Raw genomic sequence first — 22,450 nt, 5'->3', positions numbered from 1 at the left:
CCTGCACTCAGTTCCATCTCACTATTTTTATCTGTTTTTTGTAGTAATAAAACAAAACGTGAGGAGGTCAGACTTCATCCTTGAAGGTTTGTGACTAACTGGGTTAGGCAGATGTCTCATGAAGACGGATTTCTTGTAAATGCTGCATAGATTGATTTTTGTCCTTGAATCTGACTACAACATAAATACACTGCTTAAAAAACTTACAGGAGCACTTGTCAGTGTGAGTGGTCACTGATCTGGTCAGTGAACTAACAGAGGGCGTTGTTAATCAGTTTCACCTGCTTTGGTGTTAATTACATTAACAACAGCTGCACTAGAGGGGCATCTTTGAGGTTACCATAACAAAACTGGACAAATAAAGACGAGGAGGCCACTGACATTTACTTCTCATCTTTTCAGACTGTTTTTCACTAGTTTTGGATTTAGCTATAGGGTCAGTGTCACTAGTGGTAGCATTAGGCCATACCTGGATCCTACAGAGATTGCACTGGTAGTTCAACTCCTCCAGGATGGCATGTCAATGCCATTGACAGAAGGTTTGCTGTGTCTCCCAGCACAGTCTCAGGAGCATGGAGGATATTCCAGGGGAGAGGCATTTATTCTAGGAGAGCTGGACAGGGCCATAGAAGACTCTTAACACATTAGCAGGACCGGTATCAGCTCCTCTATGCAAGGAGGAACAGCATGAGCATTACCAGAGCTACAAAAGGACTTCCAGCAGATCATTGGTGTGTACATCTCTGACCAAACAGTCAGAAACAGACTTCACGAGGGTGGCCTGAGGGCCTGAAGTGCTCTAGTGGGCTCTGTGCTCACTGCTCAGCACAGCAGAGCTGACTGGCCGTTGTCACAGAATATCAAATTGGCAGATCCACCACTCCAGATCCTTTTACTGATGTGAAAGGCTCTGGAGAAACTGTGACAGTGTTATGCTGCCTGTATCAGCCTGACTGATTTGGTGGTGGGTCTGTGATGGTTTGCGACGCTTATCCATGGAGGGACGCAGAGACCACTGCACCCTGACTGCTAGGTATCAGGATGAAATCCTTGGACCCACTGTCAGACCCTACGCTGCTGCAGTGGGTGCTGGGTTCCTCCTCATGCGCGGCAATGCACGGCCTTATATGGTGAGAGTATGCAGGCAGTTCCTGGAGGATGAAGGAATTGATACTATTGACTGGCCCCCATGCTTGTCTGACCTAAATCCAATAGAAGACCTCTGGGACATTATGTTTCAGGCTATCCAATGCTGCCATGTTGCACCTCAGACTGTCCCATAGCTTATTGATCTGATCCAGATTTGGATAGGACACCATCCGTTGTCTCATTAGGAGCACACTGTAATGTGGTCAGGCAATTGTACAAGCACATGGTGGCCATACAAACTACTGAGTACCATTTTTTTTTTTTTTTTGAGTTGCTGCAGTGAAATTTCAGCAACATTGACTAGCCTGCCGCAACCTCTTTTCTTCCTTAAAAGTAAAATTTCTCTCTCGGGAATAAAAATTCTTCCTTCACCTTCCTTTGCCTTGTTTTGCACTCTTTATAATGTCTCTGTGAAACCTGCAGTAGTGAAACGTTCCTTCGTTTGGTTGGGATCAATTTCAGCCTTGAATATAAATTTAAGATTATAAGCAGTTCGAAAGTTTTTTTTCCCATCAGCAGAAGCTAAAGTTTTAAGTCTCACTGATCAGTTTTCAAGCGCACAGACATAATAAGAGGTTTTTAATTAAAATGAAAAGAAATATGTGCCGCAAGAGAGCACTGTGATCAGCATCTCAGGCCCGGCCCTCATTAAAGATCTTGACTTATCTCCCTCAAACCTTTTAAATAGAACAGAATTAAACAAGCATCATTGTCTAGCTCAGGCATGAAAGTCACCTTTGTTCTCACCCAGCACAATACAAACATCTTCAGATGAGATAAAAGCGTCACGATTAAACACAACAGTTTGTGCATTCACACCATATTAATGACATGTAGGATAAAAGAACCTTTGCAGAGCTTTTTTTTTAAAAGGGTTGTTCTTTAGCATCACCCTAAAGGGCGAAACTTAAGCTCATGGTGGAGGGGATGTTTCGTGTGATTAATAATTAACAGGGCTTTCCTGTCTCGACCCAGAGCCGCACTTTAAAGGTCATTTGGTGGCCGACTATCTTCCCTGCTGTCAGCCTTTTTCTTTTCACCAAAGTCAAGTACCCATACTGAGATATTAAAACCAAGGACGCTCTCCATCCATTTTCCCTCCAATACCTTCGGTTTCTGAATTCAGTGCAGTCCCTGGCTTGCTTTCCTACACGGTAAATCCATATTATTTGTAAAAACTCATTTTGTCATCAGTGTGTGCTGGTTTATAATCTCATTTAAGCACTGAGATGAATAAGACCATTTTTTCAACTTAGAATTCTGATTAAAATAATCAGAGCCATCATTATTTTCATGGAAAAGCCCCACTAATGTCATGTTATTGTGATATTTGATTAAATATCTGGAAATTACTGGTGTGAAATGAAAAATGTGGGGGGAATAAAAGCCCTGCAGGGGTTTCTGTATTTAAAGGAACCCAATCAGAGAGCACTTCTTTAATGTGGACTCTTTTATGGGAGGTTAATTTTAAAGAAAGTCCTTGACCCATTGTCCAAGACCTCCAGTTACGCCTACATCCGGAAGCTGCTGCAGGAGTGCATGAATTTGCATCCGATTAAAAGTCAGTTTTATGAGTATTAGCTCCAGTCGCTTTAGTATGAATGAGGTGAGATGGTTAAAAATCCAAATACCTTAGTCTGTTTTGAAATCTTAGAAAATGATACCATCTAGGTATGAAAGCTATGAGATTTTCATGTAGTTTTACTTTTGACAGTTGTAACATACAGATTTTAGTTCTGATCAACTGTTTCAGCTGTGCACAAACAAGCATTTTAAAATATAATTTATTAAACAAAAGCATTAAATGCATAAGTGTAAAAATACTCCAAAGTCAGGGGAAGCTGTGCTGCAGGTCTGCAGGTCAAACTGCTCATCTAAAGTCAAACGCTTGCAGTCATAGTGCCGCAGATGTTCCACAAAGATCTGTCATAAGTTTGCAGCGAATTTCTTTCCTGTCTTAAGTAAAACCTTAAGAAACTTTTTAATAAAGAAAAGTTGTTCTTCAGTAAACTGCAGCAGGGACTGACTGACCTCAAACTTTTAACGACAGAACCGGTAAGCATAAAGTAACTCTCCAGAAGTCTGGCCACATAGGATTTTAGAGCCCACATAATACTAAATATGCTTAAACGCCGCCCCCACCTTCCCCCCTCAAAAGTGGATGATGTATCTCATGGGGTTTGTCCTAGTATACACAAAAGACACTTTCTGAAGTAAACGAGGTTGGACTGATGATATTCTACCAGTTTTTGCAATTGCTGTAACCAGTGAAAGTGCTGTATTTTGTACTGATTATACAATTTTACATCACAGTCGAGGTAAAAATGTAAGTAGCACAAAAAAATCCTTCAGGTTTTGCAGTGATGTTGAATGTCTTTACAAAATCTTGCACATAACGAACCACAGCTGCTGATATTTCCTTCCACCGGAGACTGACCAATCAAACTCTGCTTTAAAAGCACCTCCAGAGGTCAAAAACTCCACAGGGTTCCTTTTAAGATGATCTTTTACTGCACCGAAAGTGAAGGAAGACGAAATCTCTCATTAATCGCTGGTTATTCTCAGTGGAGGCAGTTAAGCTTCATACCTTTCTACTTCTGGCTGCAATAATTTGCAAAGGAATGTGACATAATGCAAGAAGTCAGAAGCTGCTTGAGGCCCACAGTCACTGCAGTCCTGCTTAGATAAACACTGCTGTGCAATCAGAAACTGTGCAATCACACAAACACACACACACACATGGGCACGCTAACTCACACTCTCACTTGTCTCTGTATTTACTGTAGTAAATATGGTCTCCTGCCCACATCCAAAGGGAAGTCTGTGTGTGTGTTGGTAGTCTCCAGAGTTCCTCCAAGCTGTCTCCTCTTCCTCCTTGCTGCTTCCCTCAGAGTCCCCATGGGTGCTGTTTATTTTCTCGTAGTCTGTCTCTACTTTATTTACTCCTCCGTCCTTCACTCACTCCCCAAAGGTCAGCCTTTAGGGAGAAGCAAACGCCTCCGATGTGCCTCCTCCTCTCTTTGCTCACACATTTTTTCCCTTTGGGTTTTCAGGCTCCCTCAAGACCTCCATCCCTCCATCCTTTCCCATTTTCCACTTCTTTCTCATGAGAGCCACCGCTAATCCAGAGCTCTACCTTCTCTCCATTACTTTATCTTTCTTACTGCTTCAGCTGAGCTCTGCTGAGTCACCAACCTTTGTCCGAGCCTGCGGTTGTGGGACTGTCCAGCCTACGCACACGCAAACACTGAAGCACCAACATATTACTCATCCTGCCTCTGCCTGGCTACAGCACGGAGATCCTTACTTCTGTTCATCACATCAGATTATAAAGAAGAGTTAATAAGCTTGCTTGCATAGACCAACTGCAGAAAGCCATGTTGGAAATAGGATGGATCAGGCTACAGGTCAAAGATGATGACATAACTTAATGTTAGCACTTAATAAATGTATTCTCACTGTATTTCATGCCATTATGCTTCAAGCTTGTACAAAAGAAATCCGCGTCTGGCTCTGACTTGTATTCTGTAGAACTATCTGTTGCACATGCAGCATTTCCCATCATTTTTTGTCCTGTGCGCCTATTCAGACTGCAGGTGAAACAGATTAAAAAGCTGAAGTACCCCATAATGGACTGTTGACCTGTGTAGGGTGTACCCTCCCTCTCGCCCTATAACAGCTGGGATGGACTCCAGCCCCCAGCAGTTAGGAAAATGGATGGATGGAACCTACAGCTCACATCACCCAGCCGGAGGCTTTTTCTGTCATTTTGTCCGTGTGTTTTTGTGGCTTCACGCTGATGGTGTGATGAATGTGCTGGCTGCCTGAATGTGTCTGTTAGCGAAGTACACGTGCCACCTCTGAGCTCACCTCACAAGCAGGAAGCCCATAGCAGAGAGACAAGCTGAGCAGCAACGATTACTCACGCAGCCTTTTTCACATCTAACACTGTGCCTTTGTGGCTACTCATACTCACCTTCACACACACACGGAGTTACTGTGTGCGGTGTGGTTGCTCTTCTCGTCAGTTTCACGCAGGAAGCGGGTACGTTGATCTCAGCTCGGAAAGCCTGCAGGACAGACTTCCAACACTCACATGGAAAGCACTTAATGACACACATTAATTAACAAAGATCCACTTCTCGTCTCATGTAGCGTATTGCAGCACAAATGCCGTTTTCTGCCTGATCTTCTTACCCACTCAGAGATTATAGGACTCTGTAGAAAGACACAAAATCCTGCTCTCAGCTTTTGGGCTTTTTGCTAATGTGTTTACCAGCCTCTTTAAAGTGTTTCTCAGGTTATCATGAAAATTGTATTGACATTCATGGTTCCCAGAGGAAGAAGCCTTCCGACTGTTCTAATCTGACATTCATGAGGATGAATGCAATCCTTTTGCTGATTGTTTAATCTTCTATTTATAGAGAATAAATGGCCTGATCTTCAAAGACCCAGCAACTCCCAGTTGGAAGGAAACAACAGAACAAGGACAGACCCACCCAGAGCTGAGACTAAGCAGCAGAAGAAAAAGGCATCACGTGACACTTTTTTGCCAATCAGCTGGTGGATCTCAGAGGAGAGCTCCCAATCATTTAGCACAAAGTCAGTCATCAAAAACAAGTCCAAAGCACGACGAGCACCAGGACCCGACATTATGTACCCCTACTGGCCAAAGAAGATATCAGTGGTTAACAACAGACCCTCACCCAAACTGTCAACTCTCACGCCTGCGCTTTGGCTCTCAGGCATTACTGTACGCATTCTTTCCTACAGTTTCTATCAAACTGTAATCATCCTGGCTGAGTCAATGCACATATCGACTTGTGTTTGTCTGGTTCCAGATGTAAAAGTCACAGAATGAACCTGCTTAGCTTGAGTTACCTGTTCAAAAGTAAATTCACATAGTTTATTTAAAAGCTCCGGGACCTTACTAGCTAAAACTCTGCACACTGAAAACATATCACACGTCTGAATTTTGGAAAAACTTTGAGGAATTTTGTACATCTCAGCTGTGTTATTGAAGCTCACTGAAAACTAGAAAGACGCCAAGCATTAAATTAAATTTCACCATCATCAACCTGCCTGCACGCAGGCAACAGAGAAGAGCTGTGTAGCTCATAACTCACAACTCTGTCTGTGTGACGATATATGTCGCTGAATGAAAATCACTTGCCGCTGTCGCAGGCTTTCCTCTCTTAGTAATTCTTTTTTCTGAATAGGCCTTTTGCTCGTTTCATGTTTTATTTGGGGCATAAATGCATATATTCAACATTTTGGGGGTTGGGGCTGCCTCTCATCATCCCCTGTATCACCTTCATATAGGTATGAATAGATATTCATACCTATATATATTTATATGTAAAAAAACCACTACTTACGTAGTTATGAGTTGTTTCCTACAGCCATATCAAAGTTGATTTTACTATGTTGGGAGGTAAATGAGGATTAAATACCTTCATCTTTATAAGCAGCAGTTGTTAAAGTGTGTATGACGGTTGTTGTGGATCTTTTAAAAAATATTACAAATTGTCATTTTATGGATTGTTTGCCTCTACAGGATGAACTGATACGCGATAGCCTCGGCAAGAAAAGGCAAAGGGTGATGAGGAGGAAGAGGAAATATTGTGGAAGACTGGGGCTCTCCATGGGATATAATACTGGAAAATAGATGTAGTAACTTATAAGAAGGCATCCTAGTGGCTAGAAAAACATAGCCTCTGATCATGGCAGCATTAGAGCCATAGAGGCAGAAGCCTACTGCAGCAGACTGGGACTGATGAACAAAGATGCCCCTGAGACAGTCCAGCACATGGCAGCAGGGTGAGACAGTATACTGTGAGAAACATAGTGAAATGACTGGGAAATGTGCAGAAGTTCCCACTGATGGGATTCACCATTCAAAAAAACATGAGAACAGCAACGCTAGGATGGTTCTGGGCTTCAGGATTTAGACAGACAACTGACCAGATGTATACGGGGTTAACGAGGAGCAGGAGAGGGCAGCTGGGATAGAGTGACGGCTGAATATTACAAAGTATCAGAGGCCGGTACTGTACACCATTAGCTTGTTGTTTCCCTGTGCTAGTTTTAATTAGATCTAACAAAAGTGGATAGTGAGTCAGCTAATGGCCTTGACCCAAGGTGAGCTGTACTGCAGAGAGAAATAAAGCCTTAGTAAATACAGACCGTTTCTTTTTAGTTTGTATAGACAACAAGGTTGAAATAGCATGAAAGTAATTTTAAGGCTGATGTTATTAGCTACATATTCTGTCTTTGTCTCTTTCAGTTATGGTCGATAACTGAAAAAGGAGGTTTTCCAGTACTCTGAAGTCCTGTGAGAAGTTAAATACACCCTTACTTCAGGAATTAAGAGGGAAACTAGCAGCCAAGTGCTGCTGATCAAATGCACTTGAAGTGTGAGCACCGCTACAAAAGCAGAGGTTTTAACAGTCTGCAGGTCTGAACTATTCAGGTGTGTTAAAGATATCAGCAATGATGCTAAAGGAGCAATTTTGGCGCCCATCAATCTGAAAAGGGTTATAAGGCCATTAATCACAAATAAAAAACATTCAAGGCTGTTGTCCTTCTTTCCAGGAGTGGACGTCCCAGCAAATCCACTCCAGCGTCAGACCGTGCAATGTTCAGAGAAGCTGCAAAAAACCCCTATAGGCCTCAGTTAGCATATTCAATGTTAAACTTCATGACAGCAAAATTAGAAAAAGATGGTGGTCCATAATGCACAAAATCTAACACAGCATACAAGCACAAGCACCCCATCAACTGGAATCACTGACGATGGTCTGAGAACAATGAATAAATAAACAATGTAAACAATGGGAACAATATAAATAAATAAAATGAGTGTGTCTGATACAGGAATAAGCTGTAAATGTAGTTTCTTACATCGATTTTTTTTCAGAAAAGCGTGAAGTAAAACTAATGAGACACTTCTATTACATCGTAGCTCTCCTTGGGGACCTTATTACCGTATATAAATGTAATACATTTCTGTGACTGAGTGGCATATTTTGGATCTCGGGAACATGGCTGTGATTGTATGACTTTATTTTCGTTGCAACTGAGCCCTTCACACACGCATAGAGAAAATAAGGGTAAGCAGTCCTTTCAGTTTGACAAATGAGTATAAAGTCCTAGAGCTGATGTACAGCCGCTTCAGCCTGCACAGAAGGCAGGTGCATTGCATTCATGTTTTATGTATAACATATTTATCAACACTCGCCCCCTCAATACTTTTGTACTGCAAAAAGTGTTAAAAATATTCAGCCAGAAAAGCCCTTGATACCCATAGAGCAGACTTAATTTTACCACTGCCCTGGGGTATGAAGCATGTGGGAGTCAGGTATGGTGATCGTTACTCTGCTGCGATTATGGCCAAGCTTTCAGAGATCTCAGCCAAGCGATGTGGAATCCTTTACCGAGCCACCATGGTTTTTTTTTCTTTAACCAAAGCCTTCCCAAGATGGAAATGGCAAAATGACATTCTTGAAGGTCACCATACTACAGGCTACTGCAGTTCAGAAGTTTGGATTTAAAAATGCAACAAGCAGTGAGTGCATTTGTGCGGAGAGCGTCAGCATGCATAGTCCACACATGCAGAGAGAAACCAGCACAGGAAAGCCCCATCGTGTGCGTCTAAGACAGCAAAGCAGACTGCAGATGGGATGAAACGTAGCACAGCCGCCATTTTCACCTGGATATGACACTCCATGACTGCCTCGGGCTTAGATTTATTCCCTGCTAAAACACAGCAGTGAAATGTAAAAGATGTGTGAGGATGCCTGAAGGAAGACTGCAAGACTTCCAGCTCTTGTTGGCATTGGAGCCCATTTGTAGAATAGGAATTCTAGCATTTGAGTTAGGGATGAGTATAATGGGATAGCTGCAGTCCAGCTGGAAAACTGTAGATGTACAGCATCTCTTAGTTCAAATCCACAACATATGGTAATGTTATATTGTTAAGACGTCCTGTGATGCATTTTGTTTTGCACATCAGGAGACTGCACGGAGATCACGGTCCACTTAACATCGACGGATCCTCTGTGGAGGTCGTCAAGAGCACCAACGTGGTGTTCACCTGGCGGACAGCCTCTCCCGGTCCCTCAATACCAGCTCCATAACTAAGAAGGCCCAACAGCTTCTCTACTTCCTGCAGAAGCTGAGAAAAACCCATCTCCCAACACCCATTCTCACCACAGAGGGACTATCAAGAGCTTCCTGAGCAGCTGCATCGCTGTCTGGTATGGTAACTGCACCATATCAGATCGCAATACCCTACAATGGATAGTGAGAACAGCTCAGAAGATCATTGGAGCCTCTCTTCCATCCATCACAGACACTTATCGCTTAAAAAAGAACAAAAATAATTTTGAATTAATATCAGTAGAATAAAAAATAAAGGACAAAAACAACTATCTGGAGTGCTGGCCATCTTCATCTTACACTGGGGTGCCTTCTGGTGCAAGTAAAAAAAGCAGATTTTCTTTGTCATTTCTTTTCAGAGATGAAAAACATCATCTTTTGGCTTCGTAACCTCTAAGATTTAAAGAGCACGAGCTTCATTCTGCACTCAGCATGGACTGAAAAATCAAGCTTTGTTGTAGTTTCAGCCACCTGGCACACCATCCCTCTCCACTCAGTCTCACTGTAGAACAACAGTGTAGCAGCTGTTGCTCAGTTAGGCTGGGCTGGTGGTTGGCTAGAGTTTATGCTTTAATGTGCTGCTCATTTGTTTTCTCCTGGAACAAGATACTAAACCCCAAATTGCTTCCCTTTGTTCCTACATGGAGACCTCTGCTCACTGATGGTTGTCATTTTGGGAATACAGGAAGCCGAACTGGAACAGGATAGTTGAGGACCAACATGGATTTAACACTTATTTACCAGGACTATTTATAAACTGTAAGAGAGCCAGAGAGTTAGTTCCCCATTTTCAGAAACTCAGGATCTAATTGAACAAACACACATAATTTTAAATATAGGAATTATTTGTTAGTCTTGAATTCAGTTAGTGACTGAAGTCTAGATCCCATGGACACCAAATACTGTTCCCTCCCTTATCTGCACTGCCAGGCCTTTACAGCAGCTACCTTAGTTACTGCTTGATTGCGTGTCTTTCTGCTGTATTTTATATTTAATAACTGAAAAGCTGCTCTCTCAGCTTCAAATTAGGTTGGGGATTGAAGAACATCACTTTTCTTCGCCTTGAGAAACTCTTGGGTTGCATTTGCTTTATGCTTTGGGTCTTTATTATTTGCACTATGTCAGATAGTTTTGCAGCGTTTGGTTGAATCTGAGCAGAGAATACAGCATGGTACACTTCACATTTCATCTTACTACTATTATCACATCATCACTCCATTAAATGGCTGCCTTCTGATGTACCTGGGGTTCTGTTAGATCTCAGAAAAACTGCTTTTATTACTAGACATCTTGGACATGGAATAATTTACAGGAAGACCGAAATTTAAACATGCCTCTATCCATCGGTGAATTTAGAAATATAATGAGGAATGCAGTGAAAGACTTGTGCATGTTTCTTTTGAGAAATCACTTAATGATGTAACATTTTATGTTATGGGTATATTTATATTGTGTTTTAAGCTGTGGTTTTATATTTTATGTTGCATTTGTAGCATTTTTAGACGCTTTAGGTTGTATGGCTGCTACCTCAGTCAGGGCTATCTCGTAAAAGATAATGTGATCTCAGTGGGACTTCCTGGCAAAATAAAGGTAATAATAGTAGTGGCTATACATCCTTATACTATAATATTGGCTCCAGCAATGATATGTTATTGCTTTTCATGTTTTTCTCCTTTCCCAGACTTTTCTATTCCCATCATTCTAGTACAAGATTTTTATGTATTTTTTTATTTTCAGAAACCTGCAGGCTCTTTTAGATGTCTCCTGGCAAAGTCTAATGGGACCTCCCTGAGTGCAGCTAGTGGTTTGCATTTCATTGTTCTCTGTATTTGAAAAACACAACTTTTGTAGAACTTTTGGTAAATTGTAGAGCTTGATGATGATACACTCGTCTCCTCAGCAGTGCTCTTATCTTGGTCAGATAATTTTGTCAACTATGGAAATAATTCTGTCTTCATCCACTTTACCTCCTTTGGTTTTTGAGCCTTTTGGTGTTGCTCAGCTTGCCATCCCTTCTTTTTACGAATGAACTAAATTATTGATTTGGCCCTCCTAACGCCTTTTCTATCTCTGATAGCTTCTTGCTCTCGTCAAATTCAGAAATTACAATAAAAAACTGTTAAATACAAACTCGACTCTTTAACTTCAGATTTGATTTCTGCTTCATTTGTCATGAAATAAAAAGGGAATGGGCCTCATCTGGCCATGAAACTGCAATCAATGGTCCAATAAATAATGTGCCTCAAAAATGGGAGCCTGTGTATAAAAACTACTGTAATTTTCAAACATTTAATGCACAGTTGTTGTAAAAATTAAAGATGAAAGTCTGCACTTCAATCACATCGTGTCTATTTGATTTAAAATCGATTGCAGTGGTGTACAGGGCCAAAACTCACAAAAACCGTGTCAAACAAATATAGAACTAGCTGTAGATGCAAGGACGGCCTCGTACAAAAACCACTTGTCCTTGCAGATCTCTACAACTCTGCAGAGTTTTACTGTACTTCGGCTCATTGTTTTGGCTTTATGGTCAGAAATATTTTCTGCTTTTATTCATTCTCACTGCTAGGTTCAAGTAGCAGCTCTAGCAACTGTTTGCAAGAAGGCTCTGGTGAATCCACTGCAGACTACATGCTTACTATTTAATGAGAGACCCCAGGCGAGCTGGTGGAGGACAAAAACGGAGCTAAAAGTCGAATTTTTATAGAGATGTTTCTATTAGCTGGGCGGAAATAGCCTACCTTAAATTGGATGTTGTTTACTACATTATAAGGAGTTTAGGGTATTGCTGAGGAAACCCAGAGTATAGTTTAAATACGTGAAAATAAAATAAATAAATACATAAATATGTTAACCAAACAAAAACTGAATAATTCAAATAATAAAATATTGTAGTAGAAACGAATAATTTTGAAAAGTATTTCATCATTCATACATTTAAATTCAGCTGAGGTGGGCTGAATTTCTAAGCAGGTGACTCTTTTCCGTTTTTATACACGGAACGTGAATGCAGCGCAAAACTGCCCGAGTACGAGAGCGAGAGAGAGAGCAGATGAGCCCCAATGATCAGAAGCCGGGTCTTCTTTCAAACACTCACACTCACACACACACCTCGCTCTACATCCTCACACACAAATGCCAGCACACTCACACAAACGCGATCCAGTAACCACAGCTCCATCAGTCCGACCCGCTCGCCGCTGCTGGTGGCTGCCTTCGCCGACACGCAGAGCTGGATGCCCGCTGTGGCAGGAGCTCCTGCTGGCTCTGTAGCACAAAGCAGAGGTGAGGGGGAATCCGGGGACTCCATTTGGGAGGCGAGAGATAATTCGGCATTGCTGGGAGGAGCAGAGAACGGTGAGGGAAGGTGAGTGAATACACTTCGGTCCAGCTGCTGTTGCTGCTGCGGGAAGAGGAGGAAGAGGAGGAACAAGAAGCCCAGCGTCTGGAGAGGCTGGAGGACCAACACTGTAACATCATCCTGCACAGACTCGGAGGAGACGGCCAGCGGAGACCAGGGCACCTCCAGGCTCAGATGTGGAGGGAGAGCCGGTCAACTTGTACTCCTGGGTGAGTCAAGTGCCCATCTTTTCTTGCAATCAAACAAACACTTTTCCACACTCCTCTGTGATCCATTAATGTGCCACGAAACGAGACAGTGCACATGGCGTTTATCATTTGTGTCCCTCTTCTTTGCTGCATGTGTCTTTCACCCATTCTTCCAATTTGCTATATTCAACTCTCACCTTAACAGACAACCTGATGAGCCCCAGGCTGCACCTGTAATCATCCACACATCCCATCCCCTCAGACACTTCTCACTCTGTTATGGTGCATTCCCGGGTGATTGATTTGCTCTCTAACTCAGTTGGACATCAGGTCTCATTATCTCGTGCTTTTCTATTGTCAACCTCGGGATGGTGTGCTAGTGCGACCATGCAAGCAGAGCCACTGTGTATGTGTGTGTCATTGGTTACCATTTCTCAATTAGGTTTTGATGATCTAAACGAGGGAAGGGGGGAGGCAGCCTTTGATCGATCCCTGCAGTTGTCTCAGTGTGAGAGGCTCCGTGCCTGTCCTCCGCCTGGCATGTCTTAAACCCTCTGTCGGTGTTTCCTCAGCCCTCTCCCAGCTCTGTTTTTACTGCGCCTCTGCTCCGTACTTAGTGCAGTCTCTGGAAGACGGATGATTATTTTAGGAAAGCTCTGAATATAGTTTTGCTTTAATCTCTTTCCTCCTCTGGTCCAGCAGTGCTTGCATACATACTGTAACTGGCTGCTTTGTTGCTGAAATTGCACATTTGATGTGTTTCTGTTTTTAAGATAGTACAGGAGGGAATTGTAATTCCTGTGAGTTTGATGATCTGAGTATTTTGGGGGTCACTTGTTGACAGAGGAGGATAATGAGATGCAACAAAGGTCCCTGAAAGTACTCGAGTCCAAGCCTGTCGGACTACCCTGTTTTTAAACCGTGACATTAACATCTCTCAGCCACAGGCACACATTTATCACATTGATTCAGTCAGTCTGAGACTGGCCCATTCAACGATTTTTGACCGTAGTGTCACTGCATGCTTGCCCCAGTTAATCGGTCACCGTTAAACCAATAAGAGGCGGGTAGAGAGCCGCAGAGTCGGTAATTTCACCAACATTCAAATGAAAATCATTTCAAACACCATGTTCCCTCTTTTCATGCGCTGTGACTGAAGAATTATGTTTGGCGTCCTGCAGTGGTGTGTGTTAGCTTTTGTTCAGTCACTGGCTGCTTTCGACTTGTTGAAGTGTCCTTGGACACTGGGTTCATGTTCGTCACTGGGTTCATACAGTAAGGGTCACATTGCAAATGCTTAATCTGCTTAAGGTACTGGAGGTGCAGTTCCTTTAACATCTTACATTCTTATTAATCCCAGGATTATTACTGGATTTATGCTGTGCATTTCATGCCTCTATGTGTCATCTTATAGATCTCTGCTGAGAGCAGGTACTTTAAAAAAAATCAAGAAAGAAAAAACAGCAACTAAAGTGAAGGCAATTATGAAACAGCTCTTAATGGTACCCGAGGTGCCACTTAGCCTCCTTATTTGACAGATTTATGTGTCAGTAATGAAATGTCTGCAAAGTTCCTCAGAGTGCGTTATTAAAGCAGGCCTGTTAGCCTTGTCCATTACTACGCCTACACTTACCTTCTCATTTTGAACCTTTCTGTTGCACATAAAGCTGTCATCCAAGCTCAACAGTCACATTGGCTCAACTTAACAGTGTCTCATTGTTTTCAACTCCACAGTATTTATGAGTGCAATAAAACAGAGATGCATCCACTGTCAGCAAGATGAGGGCATTGCTGCTCTTACAGGGAGGAGAGTGCAGAGGGAGGAAAAGGGAGGAGGAGGGATACGATGCGGGACTGAAAGGAAAGAGTGCTCCTGCGAGTGGCTGTCCGATACCTGCAGGCAGGCTGGCGTGTCATCTGTCTGCGTTAAGATGTCCAGCTGGAATGATCGTCAGCCTGCGTTCGCTGGCTGTCCTCCCACAGACTACTGTAATGCCATTACAGACATTCAGACGGGGCTGTAACCTTAATGCAGAGCTTAGAGAGCACGTGGGCGTTACAAGTCTTTTTAAAAATGTGATTTCTTCATTTCGCATTTGTTGTGACATTAGTGCCTGGTTGACCTCCTTACTTTAGAGCAGTAGTCCTATTTTGCCAGATGGACCACAACAGCCCTGTCAGATCAGTCCAATCGCATCCTCGAACTGAGTGCAGTTGGGATAAAATTTGACCAAAAAGATGAATTTTTTTCAGATTTTCAGATTTTTTCAATTTATCTGTTACTATTAGCTAATTCTGTACTCTGTCAGATGGCTAATCCTTTATTTAACATGTTAAACCAAATAGTCCAGCTGCCTATCGCCACTTTTAGCTATAGGGATCTAATGATGTAGCTTGGAGATTAGACCTGCTAGTGCTCGCAGAGTACTGGCCAGAATTTAATGAAACTTACACGCAATGATCAAGGTCAAGGTCATTCTGCTTGTCACAAAAATCACTCCTCCTCTTAATGCTCAGCTTGTAGTTTCCTGTATGTGACTGTTTGCAATCCTCCTTGACGTTTTAGTAGATTTAAATTTTCATTAGTTTATAAAATACCGCCAACCAATGACTGCGAAGCCTACAACGTTCTTTCTGTACCTCACACATTATAATGACCTGTGAATTGTGATGGATCATGAGTCGGACGAGCTACTACATCAGTGACGTTCTGGTTTAATCATTTATTCATTACTTATAGAGGGTAAGATTTCCTTTATTCATCCCTGTAGGGAAGCTAGTTCTCCTCTTGTAACCCATCCTTATATTAGGAGTAGTTGCCAGCCACTGTGCCTTGTTCGAGAGCACATGACAGGAGAAAAAGTCCAGCATGTTTTTTTGATGCTGGGGGAAACTGGAGCTCCTGGAGCTATGCATTATACTATTTCACTGTTTATATATTACATTCAGCTAACTATTTTAAGATTGCTCGAGCAGCTTGACAGTCTTTACGTAACCTTGGTTGCTGCAGAAACACCTGTGTCCCCTGGATGGCAATTACTGATCTCAATATATCACCTTATGAATGTGAACTGATCTTCAAATGGCATCTAGAATAATTTAGTGAAATTAGACTCTTGCATGTGTGTGAGTGTGTGTGTGTGTGTGTGTACCTTTTTTCAGGGCTTAATCAAGGCCAAATGTGAGCGTTTTTATTCAAAATTATGCTCCCTGACCTGCGGAAAATAGGCTGAAGCTTTAGACGAATTAGTACAGCAGTGCAGTCATGAAGTGCCACACGCTGCAGTTTGTCATTGCAGGGCTGTTTATTTATGTGACTCTAATGGAGCCGCTAGTAACTACAGAGGCTTTCGTTAGATTTTTTTTAAAAGCCATAGAATCAAAGCCAAAGAAATAAATCAACCCAGAACAATACAGATGCAATTTCTGTCACGGCCCACTCAGAAAATATATCTACCTTCAGTTTAAAACTACATTAGCTAATGTATTTTCTTTTACCTCAACTTCTTGTATTATCTGTGTACTTTTGAAATTTTGCTCGTTTAAGCTGATGATGATTTTTCTAGAGTGACTTTGGAGGACACAGGCGAGATCCAGAGAGGAAGCGATGGCATGAGAGAAGTGGTTTTTGCACTTTGGATGCTGCATACTAGTTGTTTTCCGCAGCCTCTGGATGAAAGAATGTGTGATGAGATGGTCTTAGTATTTACGTAAATAATAAGAGGAATCAAATGAGTCTCATGAGTGTCTGAGTTTACACACTTAAGAGGAGTTCAGAGATCACACTTTGTCTCTTGCTTCTTGCGTGAAGTCAGTTTGTTTGCCCAGCGCTCCTTAGGATGAGAACGTTTGTGGCGATGAATGCTTGACACCAGGCCAGCTGGATCTAAAAATGAAATCATCTATAAAACAACACAGAACAGAGAGATCAACTATTTAAACCTCTAATGTGTCTGAGCTGATACTTGAACGTGTGTGTCAGAGAGCAAAGAGTCTCCATCACTGAGCTGTGCTAGGGCTTGAAGAAGAGGGTTTCTGGGGAGCTTATATACTTGTCAGACTCTCCGCCTCATTTCGTTTTATGTATTTCTGCTGCTGCTGGCAGCTTAAAGTGGTGCGACCGGACGGCTATAAAACAAAATTTCTCAATATGGATCGACAATCATGGCTGAGATTGCTGGAGAAAATGGAGTTCAGGGCTCCTGCTCGGTGTCTCGTCAGAGATGTTATCTTTAATAGCGTAAGAAATTATTTAAACAGGACTCTGAGGACTACCTATGGCAGTTCCTCAAAAATAATCGCCTTAAATCAAGAATAATCCATCTGTCCAATCAAAAATAATACATGATATATCACTAGCAAGTCTTGAATAATAAAACTAATAAGTGACACAGATAACTGTTTATTCAAGTTTTAAATTAGGTTTTAAATTGTATGCCAACTTCATTCTGCTATTGAAAACTTAAAACATGGGCTCACTGCTGTGCCATCTTTGGGCAGTCTGGTATGAAAACTGTCCTTTTACATCTGAGATATAGATTCTGCATTTGACATCACTCATTATGAATTATCAGATGAAATGCATGCAAAAGGAAACAAATAACCAGAGTAAATGGTATTTATACTGTAATATTGGTTACCTGTCCTTTCTAACTGCTCAACCACCACCACAACACTTTATTCTCAGTCATAGCATTGTAGTTACATTTAACGTGCAATGCTGTGAGAAAGTATTTACCTCATTACAGGGCCGAACCTTCACAGGAGTGACCGGCCTACCAAAATTCACCCAGGAGGTCACAGAAGAACCAGAACAACATCTGAAGACCTGCAGGCCTTGTCTGGCTCTGTTAAGGTCAGAGGTCATGACTCAACCATAAGAAAGAGACTTGGCAAAAATGGCCTGCATGGGAGTGATGAGACAGAAGCTGAACTTTCTGGAAGGTTTGAGTCCTGTTACATCTGCATCTGACTAACAGTGTTTCATAAAGAGAACATCCCAGCAGCAGGCAGACACGGTGGTGGTAGTGTGATGGTCTGGGCTGCTCTGCTGCTTCAGGACGACTCGCTGTAACTGAGGGAACCATGAATTCTGCTCCATACCAGAAAACCATGAAAGAGGATGTCCGCCCATCACTTCATGTCCCGAAGCAGCAGGGCACTCAGGCAGCAGGACCATGACAAGTCCACTTCTGATTGGCTCAAACAACAAATAAATGTTTTGGAGAGTCCGAAATCAAAAAAGTAAGAAATCAAGAAGGGGGCAAACGCTTTTTGCAGCACTGTAATTCAGTAGCATGGAAACACTCATCTCTGAAGGGCACCCGGTTGTTTTCATCTCACTGCAGAATCCTAAAGCATTATTTGTCTCCTTTGTTCAGGACGTGTTGAGAAACGTTTTGATTCTTCAAATGAAAAAGTACCCAGACTATAAGAGATGTTAACTCTCTGAATACAGCTTGTTTTAAAAGCTGCCTTTTATCTATTTTACCCGTAACTCTCACATCATAAATTCACATTTAGCCCAAAGTAGAGTTCATGTTTTCAAAAGGATTTCAGAGTGTTTTTCTAAACACATCAATGGAAAATAACTTGCAGATAAAAATGTAAATTTACCTTTTCTACTTTGTATAAAGCGACTGATAGATTCCAGAAATATTATTACTTCATGCTTCGAGGGGCATCAGTCTTTCCAGCTCTGTTATTAAACTGCGTTTGCAGCAGCTGAGCCAGGCGGTCGCGGCTTACTGTATCTGGGACCACTGCGTCAAGCCAGCTGTGTCCTATGGGCTGACTCAAGTTACACACATCTTTCATACCACAGACCCCGCACATGAGATCGCTTCATAATCAGCTCTCTTAAATTATGTAACTACGAGCAAGATTAGATTAACGCGTGAGTGTTTGCAGTTGTGACGTTTTCCCATTTTTCTTGCCCTCACATGCATTAAAACATATCACGATTAAACTGCAATACCTAATTAAACTTCCGCAGCTTTATCTTCAAGCACACCTGCATACCCTCATCCAGTCAACATCATCCACTAATTAATATTTAAGTGCTTAATCAAATATATCTTTTTTCCCCCCTTTATAGTGTTCCCTCAGTCCAGATACAGTTGATGACTTTGGCTTAATGAGACCTTCATGTGTAGTGGTCAGAGTAGAGTATCAAGGAAGGGATTAATTAATCAGGTCCTGATGTTCACTATAGTTAAGAGTGTGTTCGATCCAGCTGATCTCTGAAAACACTCAGTTAAGTGTTTGTGAGGTGATGCTTATCTTTATATATTTAAATAGTGGCAATGCACATTAATTAACACGAGTGCTATGGTACATCATGAAAGATTTAGCCACAAATGCTTATTTTCATCTACAGTCCCTGGCAGGTTGATGGCACATAAACATCCATGCATCCATGTTCAGTTCAGTTGCATCCATATAGCCCCAAATCACAACAACAGTCATCTCGAGGCGCTTTATATTGTAAGGTAAAGACCCTGCAATAATAATGTTAATGTTAATAATAACGTTCATACATGTTTATTCAATTCAGGGCTGCTAAATTGGTGAGATGATCAGGAATGGTGAAACTGTGGCATAACCATACGACAGTTAACAATACATTGAATACTAATAATGTGGTCAGCGAGAAAGAAAAGGGAAGGAGAGAGGCAACAGACTATCATGTCGAATAAGTTAAAAGAATTGGAACAAGCACATATAGAATCAAAAGATGATAGAATTTTAGAACAAATTAAAAATATTAAGGAGGAGCTAAACAATATTCTGGATAAACAAATAGAAGTCAAGCTAAAATATCTCAGACAAAACTACTATGAAAACGGCCCCAAAGCAAAAAAAATATTAGCATGGAAATTGCGCAAACAATTAACAGATAGAACAGTTACAAAAATTAAAAATCCACTTACTAAGACCTATTGCCATAAACCTGAAGATATAGAAGAATCTTTTGCGTTATATTATAAAGAGCTTTACACTCAACCCCAAATAATGGATTCATCACTAGCGCAAGGATTTCTGGAGTCTCTAGATTTGCCCTCCATAGGAGAAGAACAAAACAAAATACTAACTCAAGATGTTACTAAAGCAGAACTTGATAAAGCTATAGCTAGGCTGAAGACAAACAAAGTGCCAGGAGGAGATGGATTCCCAGCAGAATGGTTTAAGCGGTTTAGGGACCTTTTGTCACCAATGCTGTTAAAGTGTTTTAATTATATCTTGAAGGGAGGAGAGACTCCGGTATCCTGGAAACAAGCTATCATATCCGTGATTCCAAAGGAGGGAAGGGACAGATCAGAGTGCACCTCATATAGACCTATCTCAGTCTTAAATATAGATTACAGAATATTTACTTCTATCATCGCAAAAAGACTGGAAAATATTATTCCTGACTTGATTGACCACGACCAAACGGGTTTCATAAAATATAGACAGACACAGGATAATGTAAGAAGAGCACTATACCTAATGAATATTATGAGTCATAATCAATTTAAATCAGTCGCTTTGAGTTTGGATGCGGAGAAAGCCTTTGATATGCTGCAATGGGAATTTCTTTATTTAGTACTAAAACAGTTTGGATTCAAAGAGCAGATCATAGGCTGTTTAAAATCGCTATACAGTTGTCCAACTGCACGGATTAAAATTAATGGAAATCTGTCCAGGACTATTACACTGGAGAGAGGATGTCGCCAGGGGTGCCCCCTAAGCCCTACCTTGTTTGCACTTTTTATCGAGCCCCTGGCGCAATGTATTAGAGAACACCAGAAAATCATGGGCATTCAAGTTAAAGGAGTGGAGTATAAAATATGCTTATATGCAGATGACATACTTTTGACCTTGTCAAATCCGGACGCCAGTCTTCCCAAACTGATGATGCGCCTTGAACAGTTTGGCCAATACTCAGGCTACAAATTAAATATACACAAAACCCAAACTCTGACTTACAATTATGTACCAAAAGAAAACATACGTAAAATGTATGACTTCAAATGGAATACTAACAAATTGACATATCTTGGAGTCATCATACCAAAGGATTTGACGGAAATTTATAACTTAAATTATAATGCCATCACACAAAATATAAAAGTGGACTTGGGAAGATGGGCATATTTGACAAATGGTCTGTATGGTAGAATAGAAATTGTGAAAATGAATGTTTTACCCCGTTTGTTGTTTCTTTTTCAATCCCTGCCAATTGAAATTCCCACAAAACAATTTAATGAGTGGAAAAGAATGATTTCACAATTTATTTGGCAGAGTAAAAAACCCAGGGTACGACTTAAAACGCTACAGTTGCCAAAAGACCAAGGTGGATTATCCTTACCCAGCCTGGAGGACTATTACAATGCGGCACAGCTTCAGTATTTGGTTAGACTATGTGATAACAGATATGAAGCAAAATGGAAAGATTTGGAACTTGCTCAATTGGATATACCTCTACAGTCTTTACTGGGTGATATAAGTCTACAGAAAAAACACATGTGTAAATTGCATGAGTGCACCAAAGTAGCCTTAAATACATGGGCTAAACAAAGTAAAAAATTCAATTTAGAAAGGAAAATGCGAATACTAAGGTGGGTAGGATATGATACAGATTTCACACCAGCACATTTGGATGGGGTGTTTAGAGAGTGGACTTGGAAGGGTATTACAGCATACTGTAAAATCTCAACCAAAACAGACATGGACAGCTTCTTACAACTCAGTGAAACTTACGGATTAAATAAAACGGACTTTTACAGATACTTACAATTGAGACACCATTTTAATAAAAATATTAAAGTTGCAAGGGAGGACTGTGAGGAGGGAGGGCTCATTGATATGTTTGTCGACACATATAAAGGTAAAGTACATAAGAAACTGATCTCGAAACTGTACTCATGTTTACAATCGTACAGGACCGACTCCACCCAGTATGTTAAGAACAGATGGGAGAAAGAAGCAGATATTACACTTACGTATGAGGACTGGTTGAATATTTGTAAAATAAACATAACTACCTCTAGCTCCCCTCTTTGGAGGGAATTTTCCTGGAAGAACAGTATGAGATTTTTCATTACACCTAAGTATAAATCACTTCAGAATGGCAAACCTGAATCCGGTAACTGCTGGAGGCAATGTGGTAAGACTATGGCTGACCACTACCATATATTCTGGGATTGCCCAGCTATTAAATCTTACTGGGCTGAAATACTAATGAGGATTAAAACAGTAATGGGTTTTGAGATTGAGTTGTGCTTTACTACAATATATTTGGGAAATGTACCAGTTGAGATGAATACGAAAGACAAATACCTTTTTAAAATATTCCTGGCAGCAAGTAAAAAAGCAATAACTAGAAGATGGCTGGACAAGGACCCACCAACGGTTGGAGAGTGGTCAGCCATAGTAAAAGACATTTGTGAAATGGAAAAGATGACCTTTTCTCTAAGACTCTGTAAAGACAAATTTCAAAGATACTGGTCAAAATGGTTTTCGAGTATGCAAAAGGGTTGTAAATAATGTAGGGAAATGATCTTATTCATTCCCTTCCCATTCTGTTTTCATTTAACCTGATTTTCCG

General features: G+C 41.2%; 1 protein-coding gene across 1 annotated transcript in view; it reads left to right on the top strand.

Annotated features, from left to right (window-relative positions):
* Window positions 1–12,357: 12,357 nt before the first annotated feature.
* The window catches only part of lingo3a (leucine rich repeat and Ig domain containing 3a), a 36,957-nt gene continuing 26,864 nt past the window's right edge, over window positions 12,358–22,450 (top strand). Inside the window, exon 1 of the mRNA XM_063466733.1 lies at window positions 12,358–12,879. The gene's annotated coding sequence lies outside the window, so the exon portion shown is untranslated. The remainder of the gene's footprint in view (window positions 12,880–22,450) is intronic.

Source organism: Pelmatolapia mariae, linkage group LG23 (genome assembly GCF_036321145.2).
Source record: "Pelmatolapia mariae isolate MD_Pm_ZW linkage group LG23, Pm_UMD_F_2, whole genome shotgun sequence".
NCBI lineage: Eukaryota > Metazoa > Chordata > Actinopteri > Cichliformes > Cichlidae > Pelmatolapia > Pelmatolapia mariae.
The sequence above is the reverse complement of the archived record's forward strand: the minus strand, read 5'-3'. Positions and strand labels throughout refer to the sequence as shown.